This window comes from Salmo salar, chromosome ssa06 (assembly GCF_905237065.1).
Source record: "Salmo salar chromosome ssa06, Ssal_v3.1, whole genome shotgun sequence".
Lineage (NCBI taxonomy): Eukaryota > Metazoa > Chordata > Actinopteri > Salmoniformes > Salmonidae > Salmo > Salmo salar.
In genome coordinates this window covers 23,487,501-23,492,500 of record NC_059447.1, presented here as the reverse complement: position 1 = coordinate 23,492,500, position 5,000 = coordinate 23,487,501, and the positions used below count along the sequence as shown (strand labels likewise).

General features: G+C 44.1%; 1 pseudogene; it reads left to right on the top strand.

The window, feature by feature from the left end:
* Positions 1 to 4,054: 4,054 nt before the first annotated feature.
* The window catches only part of LOC106606676 (axin-2-like), a 21,462-nt pseudogene continuing 20,516 nt past the window's right edge, over positions 4,055 to 5,000 (top strand).

Sequence of the window (5,000 nt, the reverse complement as noted above, 5' to 3'; positions counted from 1 at the left end):
TCAGACTATGGTCCACCATCACCATGGTGATAATCCTGATGATGCTCCTGACCACAGTAGTGGAGAAGCAGAAAGTGGATCTATCTGAGAGGTAGCCACTAGATGATCATGTTAGAAAAGACAAAATGGTGACTTTGTTCATATTCCAATGCACGTTTGTTTAGGGTTAGAGATAGAGATCCTTAGAGTGAGGGTTAAGGTTTGTGGTTTAAATCCTTAGGGTTAAGGTTAGTGCTTAAAATCAGATTGGTGGTCACAGCGTTTCATACTTCTGCCCTTTCTCGCAGGCCAGATATGGATGTCTATCTGTGACCAACCACACATTTTATTGTAGTGAACACCTCAGAAAGTGCCGTAGGCCTACGATCTGTCCTTACCTGCATGGCCAGATAGTGACGTCCTCTCTGAAACGGGTGTCCATCAGCCCTCAACCCCAGAAAGGCGGTCAGAAAGAGAAAGGCAGTAAGAGGAAATGAAAGTTATTAGAGAGGAAATGCTTCATGGCCAAATGGGATTTGACTGTGCATCCCACATTCTTTCTATACATTGGTAGACTTAAAAGCCATGCGCAAATGGGATTAAAACTGGGGGGAAAAGACAAATAAATAACCTTCAATAATAACATCTATTTTTCTCGAGGCCTACTTCTCTTTTTTCGCTTTCTTTCATCTCCCCATCTCTCCCTATCTATTTCATTCTCTCTTTTCATTCTCTTCATCCTCCTTCTCTCTCTTTCATTATCTCTTCCCTCTCTCTTCCTCCTCTACCCAGCCTCAACATTTATCACACAGTCACTCCTCATCAGAATGCACCAGTTGCTGTTGAACTCCTGTACTCCCACACTACAGCTGCCGCTGTGCCGCCACAATCCTTCAGAGGCTATTTGGGGTTGAAATTAAAGTTATTTTCCTCAAATTGAACCTTTTAACAAGACACCCTCTTCCCTCCTCATCCTCCCTTCCAAACAGCCCCATAACAAGCTGGTGAATTGTTGCCCTTCTTTAGCTCACTCTAAGGGTATTAGGCACCATGTCCAACTTCAAAGCCTCTCTTTACTCCACACTTTAATTGTCTGCTCTCCCGGCTCTCTCACAGCATGCCATCTGATTCTGCTAACAACTGCACTTCTCCTTCTCCTCCTTTCGTTCCATCTCTTTTTCCCCTCTTCCCCTCCTCTCCTCTGTCCCCCTGTTGTCCAATCCTTCCATCTCTTCTTCCCTTCCTCTGCCCCCTGCTGCTGTTGTCCATTCCTTCCATCTCTCTTCCTCTCCTCTCACCCCCTGTCATCCTCTCTTTCGTTCCCCATCTCCTCTCATCGGCCCCTGGCTCCTTTAAAGGCATTGTCCCCTTGTTGTCACCTCTTTAAAGGAGGGAGACACCATTTCCTCTTTGGAGTTGTTTAGCCTCTGGTGTATACACCAAACAAATTAGAAACAGTAAACCTATGTCCTCTCAATTCAATTCTCTGCCTCTCTCTCACTCTGCCTCTCTCTCACCCCCCCACCCCACCTTCTCTCCAAATGGACATTCACACTTACTTGTACTCATGGGCCCTCGTTGATAATTGCCATAAGCCTCCCTCTTGGTTTCATTTTCCATTGTCCTCCCCCAAATTCTTGGGTCTGGCTTGAGATAAAGGGATGATGACTTCAAAGGGAGCTGCTAAGAGTTTAACCCCGAGCTGAAAAGGAGCAGCAGACAATAGGATAATTGAGAGCAGTTACTGATCACAGGGCTACAGCACTGAGAGGAGAAGGCAACTAGCACACACACACACACAGTGACACACTTTCACACTGATTTCCACACTCAGACACTCTCACACACTCATACTCACAGATGTTCACTCTCACACACACTCACACACACAATCTCACATATACACACACACACACATTCTCACACACATGCTCAAACACACACACTCTCTCTCTCTGTTAAGTGTGGAGTTTACAACAGCAGCTGAGATGGCCGGTAGCTAGCATGGGGAGGACAGGTCAGAGCTGTTCAGGATACAATATACCCACAGCCATAAAAGCACCAAAACATCAGGGGTAGCTAACCCTGTCCTGCTCCTCCCCCCTGTTATGTATCGTTTTATAGGGCCAGGGCAGAATAGGGGTCACTAGGGCCAGGGCAGAATAGGGGTCACTAGGGCCAGGGCAGCTCTGTTCCAGGTCAGAATAGAGGTCAGGCTCAGTAGGGCCTGAAGGTGGAGACTGAGGTGTCCTCGAAGGGGGCCCTGCCATATCAAAGGTCCTGAGTGGGACACGGGGGCCCATCTGGCCCCTGGCAGCGGTAGGAGGTATAGGGGCTATTTACATGGGGATGGGGTTTTATCTCTGTGCATTTACTGTCAGAGGTTAGGTTACACCCCCCCCCCCCACTGTTACACCACCAATGGTAAACAAAGGGTTATGGTGTTGGGTTAATGTTCTATGAGTGAGAAGGGATAGATAGAACATCAGCACAGCCAATGGCTTTGAGAAGGAGCTGCATGGATATCCAAATAAACACTGACCTAGTCAGCCATCTTGTTCAAAGACTAGTTTACAGCGTACTTAGTTGCTCTACTAATCACTGTATGGAGTCCTAGAGGGGACAAACAAGACAGTCTTATAAAGTAACATCCAGATGTCCTTGAAACCACTGTCTGACTGTCTGCCACAGACAAAACAGGCCCCACAGCTGCTTGCGCCAGTCAATGAGCGCATTATGGGTAGAATGGCTGGGTTGTCTACTACGGGCCTTCTCTCCATCCCATCACATACTCCTCCTCCTCCTTCCATCATACGCCTCCTCCCCCCTTTCAATGGTGTATAAAGCTGGGCATTGATATCATTGATATAAAAGGTAGCCTCGTGTGCCAGGGTTGTAGAGCAAATGGGACATTAACAGAAAGGAGATGATTGATAAAAAGGAGAAGAAAAGCTGAATGCTAAATCAAACGTAGTGGTTGTACTCTGCAGTCCACTCTATCCATATGATATAGCCTAGCTATTAATCCTACATTGAAGGAAAGATTTCTCTAGTGTGAGATCAACATTATAGTTTTAAACAGACGTATTTTCAAGCTGTAAACCATGGAGTAAAACAGACTCATATTTTTCAGTTATGATTGGGTAAGGCAGTTCTAAGCTCATGAGACATTAAGAAATGATGTTTAAGCAATAAGGCCCGAAGAGATATACCACGGCTAAGGGCTGTTCTTATGTTGCGGAGTGCCTGGATATTGGCCATAGATCAGAAACCCCTGAGGTGCCTTATTGCTATTATGAACTGGTTACCAACAATACATTAGAGCAGTAAAAATACATGTTTTGTCTTACCTGTGGTATATGGTCTGATATACCACGGCTGTCAGCCAATCAGCACTCAGGGCTCGAACCACCCAGTTTATAATCTTCAATGACCAATGGGTTATATTATATTGTTAATTGAATGAACATAGAATAGCAGTAACTATTGCAAATTGCACCTTTAATAACCCATGTGTATATCATACCTTTACCCAACCTGGCCACTTGAAGGAGCTATGGAATATGTGCTGCTGACATGTATGTCATACATGCATTTCAACCACATGGCATCTATGGATTGTCGTTTTTATTTGATAATTTGGCATTTTAGAATTACCCTGGGGAAATTGTATACCAGATTAGATAGCCAACACAACGTTGTGTCTTTTCCGCATCCCAAAGATAGAAATGGGTTAATCAGGAAACTATTCGAGTCTTTAAAAGAAAAGAGGCCTGTGTCTTTAAAGTGTATGTAGCAACAGAGGGATTGCAGGGATAATGCTATTGGGGCGGCAGATCTGTTACTTCTGACGTTCCAAAGCCTCAGGGAGTTGGCTCAAGATTTCTTGTCTTTGATAAGGTCCTAGAAACTTTGTTGTAATTTTGTGATCTGTAAAATCGCCAGTAAAAATGATTAGAATATTTTTAGTTTTTTTCACCGCGGCCATCAATTCACCAGCCTCTGAAAACATGAAAAGATAAAGGATGAATATGTGTCGGTGAATTTGAATGCGCTGTGTTCTTTTTGAAAGAGAAAGGGGGAGTATTGTTTTCTATGTAGCTTCCGGGACGAGGCTGTCGGTTCTTCACTTTGAAGTGCGCTGTTTTACCCTGAGCCCAGAACGTATTGGAATAGCCTACAGGAGAGACCTACGGTATGGCATGGCAGACTGAAACATTTGCAAAGAAAAGGGGGAAACTAAGCAGTATTTTTTTCCCCCCCTTGGAAAACTACATTTTTCTTTCTACAACTAACACGAAACAAATCGGACTGTAAAGGGGTCTGTCGTGGAATCGACTATTGTGGATTATTTTTCTGTGGATAAAAAACTGATACTTTTGGAAGACCGAACTCGTGGATCGATGGTAAGTTACAAGAGTGTTCCTCGCGCTGGCCCCATTGGAGTTCCTTTGATGTTCTGTTGACTTTCTTTGAAGTAATGTGGCTGTATGCAATTAACTTAGTTGTTTGAGCTCTCTCTCTAGCAAACTATCATTTGGTGTGTTGTGCGAGTATTTTTCGTTGTGATAAGTATTTGGGCACTTTATCTAAACTTTGATACGCTTTTTAGAGGACTATTCATCACGATATAAGTATTTGGAATTCCTCCCCCCCATGAGATCTGAATACTTTTCTGTGTGGTTGGATGAAGTAATGTAGCCTATTTTACCCACTAAAGATACAAGAGCGTTATGGAATTAGGTAGTTGCACATTTATATTATTTCTGGGGCAGAATATAAACGGCGATGTAGGCTAATGAGGATCTCGATTCGGCTGTTTTATTTCGGTGGCTGGATTGAGGCGATTTATTCGCTTTCGCCGCAAAACAATTGTTACAAATGTGAAAGGTGATATTGTTGCAGCTTCTGATCGGAGGCTACAATGTAGCGTTTAGCAGCCATCGGTAGTCGGCTCCGCTTCCATGTCTATAGCCTGTTTCTCGTGGAACATAGCTTGTTTCTCGGAGGCCTTTAAAAAT